A 10,889-nucleotide genomic window follows, 5' to 3' on the forward strand; every position below is an offset into this window, starting at 1 on the left:
GGGAGTGCAGTGGAGGATGGCCCAGGTACTTGGGCCCTGCACCCCATGGGAGACCAGGAGAAGCACCTGGCTCCTGCCATTGGATCAGCGCGGTGCGCCGGCTGCAGCAGCCATTGGAAGGTGAACCAACGGTAAAGGAAGACCTTTCTCTCTCTCTCTCTCTCTCATTGTCCACTCTGCCTGTCAAAAAAAAAAAAAAAAAAAAAAAAGAGAGAGAGAGAGAACGTTGAGAATGTTGAGTCCTTAAAAGACTCTGAGCAGTGGAGAATAGAAGCCATTGAAGTGAATTGTTGATGGGAAATACACGATTAGAATGTGGTGATGGCTGGTGCCACAGCTCACTAGGCTAATCCTCCACCTTCGGCACCTGCACACCGGGTTCTAGTCCCGGTCAAGGCGCCGGTTCTGTCCCGGTTGCCCCTCTTCCAGGCCAGCTCTCTGCTGTGGCCAGGGAGTGCAGTGGAGGATGGCCCAGGTGCTTGGGCCCTGCACCTGCATGGGAGACCAGGAGAAGCACCTGGCTCCTGGCTTCGGATCAGCGCAGCCTGTAAAAAAAAAAAAAAAAAGAATGTGGTGACATGGCCTCTGGGGGCGCGCGTGCTTCCGTGGGTGTGTCTGACCGCAGGCCCCGGAGCAGTTTTAGGAAAGCTGAAAGGGCACCATCTAGGATTCTGTCTGAGCAGAGCAGCAGCTGCCCTCATTTAGAATCCCAACAGTTACTGAGGCGGTCTCTTACTCCCCAGCTTTTGGCTTGCCTCTTTGTTTTTTCTCCTCTGTTGTCTCTCTCCTCCTGTCTCCTGACCAGTGCTGTCTCCCACACCGTTCTCTTTTCTCTCTCTTCCTCTCCTTTGCCTCAGTCCTGCGCTCGGTACCAGAGGCAGCTGCAGGCACCACGTATGTAGGTCTCAAAAGCCCTTTAGAACTCCAAAATGAGTCCATTCTGGTCAGCAGTTGCCTTGATTTCCTAAAGAAACTCGAGATTTGCCCTGTTCTCATGGCTGGATGTGTTGGAGTTTAGAAGTCATGTTATTTATCTGTAAATTTCCTTGTTGATATTGGATTATCACTATTTCAGAAGTTCTGATGTTTCAAGCCCCTGGGGTGTCCTTCAATGGAAGATACAAGAGGAAAAAGAATGTTTCCAGCCAGGAGTTCTTATAAAAGTGAGTATAACTCTTTTTAGCACGGACAACAGGAGAAACTGGTGATCAAAGGCAATTCAAGAAATTCATAATGATTGAAATATCTACCCTGCTGGCTACTCTACAAATTTCTCTTTGGGGCTATCGGACTGAACTCTGGTTTGGTTCATGTGTTGCAGACATTACAGAATACCACACCCTCATAAATGGAGTGAAAGCTTTCTTTGAAGAGATCAATTTCCTGATGTCATTTACCCAGTTGGCCTTAATGCAATAAATTTGAGCTTAGAAAATACAACAGGGTACAGGCGTCCCATCTGGGGCCTTGTTCTTTTTAGAGATAGATTTTAAAGAGAGTTTTCCAGAAGACAAATGTCTGGATGTGACCCCTTGGTAGGATTTGCAAAGATGGTATTTGCAGGAAATTTGACATTCATTGCTTTCCTGTCCAGAGTAATTTTTTTGAGATATTATTCTGCCTACGACATCCTGGAAAGTACATGTGACTCACCAGCCTCCCCCAGCATAGCTTGTAGGATGAGCTGTGGCTATCTAATACTAGATGGGTCAATTACATGTTTGCTTCTAAGAAGTTGGAATTGTTACAGTGAGAGTCTGCATCAGTTAGATGGTTACGTGTCCTTGAACTTAAAGGTCATATATAGTCAGGACTGGAGCTGACTTCAGGGCAAGGTCAGTCCTGCGCTGCAGCTAAAATTATGGCGAATCTGAAGCAGAAAAATGGCACAGCCAAAAGAAATCAGCTATTAGAACCCTGAATGATTAGGGGAACTAATGTTGACTGCTGTAAGAGGCAGACTCCAGGACCTTAACAGACACATTTCAGTGGTTTAACACAATCGAAGTTCATTTCTAGCTTCGTAACTTCCAGCCGGGTGCTCTGGGCTGGTGGGTGGCCTTCCACGTACTCACCAGGGACATAAGGCTCTGTCTTCCTCTAACGGCTTCTAATTGGACTCATATTTTTTAAAATTATTTGATAGATAGTTAGACAGTGAGAGAGACAGAGAGAGAGAAAGGTCTTCCTTCTGTTGGTTCACCCCCCAAATGGTCGCTACAGCTGGAGCTATGCCGATCCAAAACTAGGAGCCAGGTGCCTCCTCTCGGTCTCCCATGGGGTACAGGGCCCAAGCACTTGGGCCATCCTCCACTGCACTCCCGAGCCACAGCAGAGAGCTGGACTGGAAGAGGAGCAACTTGGTCTAGAACCCAGCACCTATATGGGACGCCAGCGCCACAGATGGAGGATTAACCAAGTGAGCCATGGCGCCAGCCCCTGGACTCTATTTTTATACCACTTAGTACGGTAGGGTAAATATAGTCGGCCCTCCATATCCACGGATTCCACATCCATGGATTCAACCATTCGTGGACCAAAAATATGACAAAAAAAAAAAAAGCTATTACTAAACTAATGTTTAGTGTGTTTAGAAAACATACTAAATAAGTATATTAAGTCATTATTCTCTAAACAATTCTGTGTAACGATTTATGTATCAATTATGTTGTTTTTGTGATTATAAGTAATGCAGGTGACTTAGAGTAATACTAGAGGATTTGTGTGGATTATATGCAAATATTACGCCATTTTATGTAAGGAACTTGAGTAGCTGCCAGATTTTGGTATCCACAAGGAGGTCCTGGAGCCAGTGCCCTGCACAGATAGCGTTCATATCATAAAGAGACTCTTCACTTTCAGAAGGATTGTCTCCCAAGACTCAGTAACTAGGAAGGACTGTAGTAGCACTTAAAATGTGGACCTTGGGACCAGTGCTGCGCCATAGTGGGTAAAGCCGTCGCCTGTAGTGCCAGCATCCCATATGGGCGCCGGTTTGAGTCCCGGCTGGTCCACTTCTGATCCAGCTCTCTGCTGTAGCCTGAGAAAGCAGTAGAAGATGGCCCAAGTCCTTGGGCCCCTGCACCCATGTGGGAGACCTGGAAGAGGCTCCTGGCTCCTGGCTTCAGATGGGCGCAGCTCCGGCTGTTGCTGCCATCTGGAGAGTGAACCAGCAGATGGAAGACCTCTTTCTGTCTACCTCTCCTTCCCTCTCTTTGTAACTCTTTCAAGTAAGTAAATGAATCTAAAAAAAAAAAATGTAGACCTAAAAAATGCATAGTCCTAAGTCAATTTACATGTCTCTTTTTTTAGTGTAAAGACTTCATCCATCAGAACCCTATCCAAGAGGACCCTTGGCAAAATTCCTTTTTATGGTCCTGGAGCAGAGTGACACCTGTCATACATTTAATGGATTTCCCCCCTTCTCCCTTAAAAAAAAGAGAATAGAAACATGAAACTCTTAGAACTAATTTTATCAACACTGTCTTTTTTTTTTTTAAAGTCTCATTTATTTATTTGAAAGGCAGAGTTACAGAGAGAAAGTCAGATACAGTTCTTCCATCAGCGTTTCACTCTGCAGATGACTGCATTGGCTGGGCCTGGGCCAGGTGGAAGCCAAGAGCCAGGAGCCAGGAGCTTCTTCCGGGTCTCCCACACGAATGCCAGAGGCCCAGGCACATTAGCAGGGAGGTGGATCAGGGACTTGAACTGCAGCTCCTATGAGATGCTGGCCCTGCAGGCTGCAGCTTAGGCCTCTGCTCCCCAGTGCTGGCCCCTCAGATTTGTCTTACCAAGATTCATCTGCAATTTTCTCAGAAAAAAGTTCATATTTTTTTAAAAATAAATTTAATTTATTTTATGTATTTGAAAGCCGAAGTTACAGAGAGGGAGAGAGAATCTTCCATCTGCAGGTTCACTACAATGGCCATGGCTAGGCCAGGCTCAATTCAGGAGTCAGAAGCTTCTTCCAGGTCTCCTGTGTGGGCGCAGGGACTCAAGCACTTGGGCTGTTCTCTGACACTTTCCCAGGTGCATTAGCAGGGAGATGGATTGGGAGCAGAGCGGCCGGGACTTGAACTGGTGCTCATGTGGGATGCTGGTGCTACTGGCAGTGACTTAACATGCTGACTTAACAGTGCCTGCCCCAAAAGTTCACATTCTCACCACAAATGGGGCGTATAAAGCTCACAATGTTCCAAGAGACATAATTGTGTAAATACGAGCACTGATAGTTTTACTAACATCAACATAAATGTACTAATATTAAATATTGTCCTAATATCTGAATAAATGCTGATAATAGCAGGAAGGGACAGAGAGGGGCCTACCTATTGAAATGAACCCTATTTAACTGAGGGAGCAGGACCACGATTAGAGGTTCCCTCAATCCCAATCTTTCTGCATCAGAAGAGTTCTGTTAAAAAACAAAACAAAACAAAACAAAAACCTGCTTTACTCCCTGCAGAAGGGGAACTTGTTGCAGATAAGAACTATGCGTCAGGGCAGGCGCTGGCAGGGCGGTTAAGTGTCCCCTCGGGATGGCCACATCCCATGTTGAAGTCTGTGAGTTTGAGTCTCAGCTCTGCTTCCCATACAGCTTCCTGCTGGTCAACATCTTGGAAGGCAACCAGTGGTGGCTCAAGAGCTGTGGTCCTGGCCACCCATGGGGGAGACCCAGATGGAGTTCCAGGCTCCTGATCTCATCCTGGCCAGCCCCCCGCTGCTGTGGCCATTTGCAGTTGAACCAGCAAATGGAGGAAATCTCTCTGTCTCTCTGCTTTTCAAGTGGATACAATCAATAGTATAGCACTTAAAAAAGAACTACGTGTCTTTTAGATTATCATGTAGACAGGGTTTCATCTTACTAAACATATGAAAAGGTAAGGACTCCCTTAGGCAAAAGTCTAAAACAGTGCTGTAAACACCTGAATGTAGTTTACTGTTGTTTTGGTTAGAGAATAAATAGGTACTACGCATCCCTTTTACTTACCTTGAAGCCAGGAGCCTGGAACTCCATCCGGGCCTCCCATGTGGTGGTGGAGGCCCAGGCACCTGGAACATCTTCACTGCTCTTCCAGGAGCATTAGCTGGCAAGCGAATCGGAAGCCGAGCAGCCGGGACTCAAACCAATGCTTATATGGGATGACGGCGTTGCAGGCTGCTTAACCTGTTGCACCACAATGCTGGCTCTCAATTTTTTTCCTTATTATTTATTTAAAAGAACAAAAATTGGGCCTAGTCTAAAAAAATGGAGTCATCTCTGATTTTAGCAAGTGCTCAGAATAGGTGCCAAGCGATCTTCTTTCATTTGTCTTTAATGAAGCATTGCTTCTCTTCAGGAAGTTGAAGAATGGTGATTTCCAAGATTGTGTTGTCCACTTACAAGTACCCAGGTGATTTCTCTCTCAGAGTCCTCTTTGACTAAATGCCCATGTTTTATATATCATTCTTTTAAAAATAATAAATTATTCAACATTATTATTATTTTCATGCAGCAAATACTTATGTGCTAGGTGTCAGGGGTACAGTAGAGAAAACCAACAAACTTACCCTCAAAACAAGATGAAAACACTGCAAATGAATAGTTTCCAAATTAGAGACTTGTTGGGATTTTGCTTTTGGGGAAAAGATCCAGAGAAATGAGAAAGAAAGACCTATGGTGAATATTCCCAGTCACCTCTACTTTACACCCTTTTTTTTTTATTTTTGACAGGCAAAGTGGACAGTGAGAGAGAGAGACAGAGAGAAAGGTCTTCCTTTTCCGTTGGTTCACCCCCCAATGGCCGCTGCGGCTGGCACACCGTGCTGATCCGAAGGCAGGAGCCAGGTACTTCTCCTGGTCTCCCATGGGGTGCAGGGCCCAAGCACTTGGGCCATCCTCCACTGCCTTCCCAGGCCGCAGCAGAGAGCTGGCCTGGAAGAGGGGCAACCGGGACAGAATCCGGCACCCCGACTGGGACTAGAACCTGTGGTGCCGGCACTGCAGGTGGAGGATTAGCCTAGTGAGCCGCAGCGCCGGACTACTTTATACCCTTTACCAGACAGAAAGTCCCAGGATCTGGAAGCTGATGTTTGGGGAGAAAATCACCATCTAGAGTGGCCCCTACTCTCCCACTCCTATGTGGAGCATTGTTTATAAGATACAACACAGACAGTATGGCATTCTTTATTTTAAATTTTTATTTATCTATTGGAGAAGCAGAGAAAGAGACAGGCAGACAGATGGACAGCCAGCCAGAGGGGCCATCCTCTGGTTCACTCCCTAAATGCCTGTAACGGGCAGGCTGAAAGTAGGTGGGACGTCAATCCTGGTCTCTCAAGTGGGTGTCAGGGACCCAGTTATTTAAGCCACCACGACTGCCCTCCACGGTCTACGTCAGCAGGACACTGCAGTCGGGAGCCAAAGCTGGGAATCGAAGCCAGGCGCTCTCCTGGGGGGGTCTTAAGCTCTAGACTCAACACCTGCCTCAAGGGTGGCATTCTCTACATTTAAAGAGAAATGGAAGATCCGGCTTGGGTTTTCTGTAAGAAATCCATAGAACATACAAATCAAAGAGCAAAACAACTTTATCTTCATAGGAAAAATGGATTTTGTTTGACATTATCCCTCTAAGGTAGAAATGGGCAAGAATTCAAGGTTGAAAAAAAGTGTTTTTTTAACTGAACGAATTTTCTTCACTCCAACCACTTTCTACTGTTTATTGATGAGAGAGAGAGACAGAGACAGAGACAGAGAGACGAGAGGAAGTGCCCAGCCTTCGCAGTGGCCTGTTTCCACTGTTACCTGATCAGCAGGCTCATCATGCCCAGAAGAGGGAGGCCTGCCCTGAAAGTCAGGAGCCAGCCCTTGCTGGTTAAGTGACTTCATGCTGGTAGCAATTTTCACAAAGAGCAAAAACACTAGCTAGAAGGGAAGAACAGTTTCATTCCATTGTTTATTCCTCCACCATGCCCCCAAATAATCTGTTAAAAAGTACTGGGGAGAAAATATTTGACAGAAAATTAGTGCTTTGTTTTTATTTTATTTTTTGAAATATTATTTATTTGACAGACAGAGTTATACACACGCACACACACACACACACACACAGAGGGAGAGAGAGAGAGAGCGGATTTTCCATCCGCTGGTCTATTTTCCAAATGACTGTAACAGCTGGTGGCTGGGCCACACTACAGTCAGGAACCAGCAACTCTATTGGCTCTCCCATGTGAGTAGCAGTAGCCCTTGGGCCATCTTCTGCTGCCCTCCCAGGTACATTAGCAGGGAGCAAGAATGGAAGTGGAGCAACAGGGACAAAAACTGGCACCCATATGGAATGTAGGTGTTGCAGGCAGCGGCTTAACCCTGGAGATGCCACAATGCCAGCCGTTATTTTATTTGATTGTATATTTATTGATTGTGTATATAATTGACTACAATGAACAATATATTTGTTTGCATTGGTGAAGATCATTAAAGGTTTACCAACAACAGACACTGCTAGTTCAGTGACGACATAGGCAATGGTGGTTGTGGTGATGCTGATGGAGGCTGTTACGGTGTGTTGTCTGTGCACCAGACAAATCGGAAACTTATTCTATACATCACTTAATCTCTCCACAAGAGCACACAGGACGAGGCACTATTATTGTCCTTGTTGTACAATAAAATGCTGGGATAAGTTCTTTGTCCAAGATCAAGTTTACACAGCTGGTATGCAGGCAGAGACAGAATGGGAATCCAGTTTGGTGAGCTTCAAAGTCACATGTAAAATATGCCATATAAGAGCTCATCTTTGTTAAAACTTGAATTTGCAAATGCCTAGGAAAATGTGTTGATATCAAAAATATAATAGTGGTACCTCTAAAATGTGTTAGATTGAAACGATCCTTTCCCCCTGAACAGTTGCCTTCAGAAAACACTTAGAGCACTACTTTTTTTTGGTGTTGTTGTTAAAGATGTATTTATTTGAAAGGCAGAGTTACACAGGGGCCGAGGCAGAGAGAGAGAGGTCTTCCATTTCTGGTTCACTCCCCAGATAGCCGCAATGATTGGAGCTGCGCCATGAGCTTCCTCCGGGTCTCCCACGTGAGTACAGGGGCCCAAGAACTTGGGCTATCTTCTACTGCTCTCCCGGGCCATTGCAGAGCACTGGATCAGAAGAGGAGCAGACGGGACTTGAACTGGTGTACATATGGGATGCCAGCACTGCAGCCGGCAGCTTTACCCACTACACTACAGCGCCAGACTCTATAGCATTACTTTGACCATCACTATTTTATACCACTTACTCTTCTCATGTTGAAGCAATTTCCAGAGGACAATTTCTGTGTCTGAAAGTTCTTAAAAATTGGGAGGATCCGTCTATTTACACTAATAATACTTTTGGGGTGGTATTCATGGTGTAGCTAGCCATGGAAACACAAAGAGAAAGAGTATATTTGGAAGAGAGCAAGAAATCATGTGTCATAAACTTGGGCAAGCTGTGGGAGTTTCACATATGTATGCTTGGAGAAATATAGTAACAGATTCTTGGGTTACCTGATATATGAAGAAAAAGAAGATAATATGTGAGAAGCGTTTAGAATGCCAAATATACAGATACTATGCTGGTTTGTTTGTTTGTTTGTTTGGACAGGCAGAGTGGACAGTGAGAGAGAGACAGAGAGAAAGGTCTTCCTTTTGCTGTTGGTTCACCCTCCAATGGCCGCCATATCACCCTGATCCTATGGCAGGAGGCAGGTGCTTTTCCTGGTCTCCCATGTGGGTGCAGGGCCCAAGGACTTGGGCCATCCTTCATTGCACTCCCGGACCATAGCATAGAGCTGGCCTGGAAGAGGGGCAACCGGGACAGAATCCGGCACCCCGACCGGCACCGCAAAGCGGAGGATTAGCCTATCGAGCCACGGCACCGACCTCTATGCTGTTGTTTTTCACGTACATGCCATATGAAACTGCATTATATCTTTAGATTCCTTATCTCTCTCTATCTTTCTCTCTCTCCCCCCACCCCCAAAGGGATTTACCTTCAAGACAACTGGGGAGGCTGGCGCTGTGGTGCAGCGGGTTCTGGAGCCCTGGCCTGAAGCACCGGCATCCCATATGGGCGCCAGTTCTAGTCCCGGCTGCTCCTCTTCCAATCCAGCTCTTTGCTATGGCCTGGGAAAACAGTAGAAGATGGCCCGAGTCCTTGGGCCCCTGTGCCCATGTGGGAGACCCGGAAGAAGCTCCTGGCTCCTGGCTCCGGATCGGCATAGCTCCGGCCGTTGTGGCCGATTGGGGAGTGAGCCAGCAGATGGAAGACTTCTATCTCTATCTCTACCTCTCTCTGTAACTCTGTCTTTCAAATAAATAAAATAACTCTTTAAAAAAAAAAGACAACTGGGTCCTCTTTTTGTCTCATATCCCCCACATCACCGACACCCTGTTGTTCTAGGACTTACAACCCCACTGCTTCTCACCATCTCGGCTACTGCCTGCTTCAAGCTGCTCTCCTTTCTTGCCTGGGCTACTTCAAAAGCCTCTTAGCAGATTTCTCTGTTTCCACCTTGCCCTTATGTGGTCTACTGGAGCCTATTAAAACGTGGGTCTAATTACAACACATGCTTAGAACTGTCCAGTACCTTCTCATCTCAGAGTAAATGTGCCTGTGTATGACCTACACTCCACTATGTGATCCCTCTCAGCTCCCCCACTTACTCTGCTATTCGTGTGTTATTCTACCTTGTGTTGCCTCTGTTCTGGCCAAACTGCCCTCCCGGGGTTCCTTGACAGGCAAGGACACTCCAGTCGTCCAGTCTCAAGGCTTCGGACTCAAGGAGATGCTCTTCCCTCAGATACCCATATAGGCCTTTTCCTTCCTTTTTCTAGGTTTGTGCTTGGTGAGTTTTAGAAGACACATCCACGTGGGTATTTGGATTACTGTGCAACAAGCATGGTTTCTCAACTGGAAACAGTAGTCCTAACTACCAAATATACTGAAGGAAATAGTGACACTCAGTCGCTTCCATTTTGTTAGATATTTTCTTTTTAAAAAATTATTTTATTTGAGAGAGAGCGAGAGAGAGTGAGAGCGAGAGCGAGATAATCTTCTACCCTTTGGCTCCTTCCCTAAATGGCTGCAACAGGCAGGGCTGGGCCAAGCTGAAGCCAGGAGCCAAGGACACCATCAAGGTCTCCCACATGGGTAGCAGGGACCAAGTACTTGAATCATCATCCACTAACTTCGCAGGCCCATTAGTAGGAAGCTGGGTTGGAAGCAGAGCATCTGGTACTTGAATTGGTGCTCTGATACGGGATGCTGACAGAAATGTGGGCAAGCTGTGAAGCCCCTGAATTTTCCTTTCTTATACTCTGGTCGTGGGAGGAGCACTAATTCATTCAGGTAAAATTTATTCAGTTATTGTTCTCTTTCCAAAAGAACCCAAGTGATGTGTATACCAGAGTAGCTTAGGTCAGCTTATAACACCTTCCTATTCCATAATACAAAATACATGTAACATGAAATTGTAAAATAAGTGTAAAGAAATACAATTTTTTTAATTTCATAGCAGTGCACCTACCAGTTAATTTTTGAAACTATTAAACATATGTTTATTTTTTTCTTATTGTTTTTGGAAGCCCTGATTTGTTGAAAACATAATCAGGTTTTTTTTTTTTTAAGATTTATTTTATTTATTTGAAAGACAGAGTTACAGAGAGAGGTAGAGAGAGAGGTCTTCCATCTGCTGGTTCACACCCCAGTTGGCCGCAAAAGCTGGAGCTGCAGTGATCTGAAGCCAGGAGCCAGGGGCTTCTTCCGGGTCTCCCACACAGGTGCAGGGACCCAAGGACTTGGGCCATCTTCTACTGCTTTCCCAGGCCATAGCAGAGAGCTGGATTGGAAGAGGAGCAGCCAGGACTAGAACTG

At 45.8% G+C, this 10,889-nt stretch overlaps 1 long non-coding RNA gene across 1 annotated transcript; it reads left to right on the forward strand.

The window, feature by feature from the left end:
• Positions 1-581: 581 nt before the first annotated feature.
• LOC103346322 (uncharacterized) lies at positions 582-9,311 on the forward strand. Its single transcript, XR_016230006.1, has 3 exons — positions 582-894; positions 1,076-1,163; positions 8,999-9,311. It is a non-coding gene; the product is annotated as an uncharacterized LOC103346322 (long non-coding RNA).
• The last annotated feature ends 1,578 nt before the right edge of the window (positions 9,312-10,889 follow it).

Source organism: Oryctolagus cuniculus, chromosome 2 (genome assembly GCF_051225735.1).
Source record: "Oryctolagus cuniculus isolate XC-2025 breed Fujian yellow rabbit chromosome 2, ASM5122573v1, whole genome shotgun sequence".
Taxonomy (NCBI): domain Eukaryota; kingdom Metazoa; phylum Chordata; class Mammalia; order Lagomorpha; family Leporidae; genus Oryctolagus; species Oryctolagus cuniculus.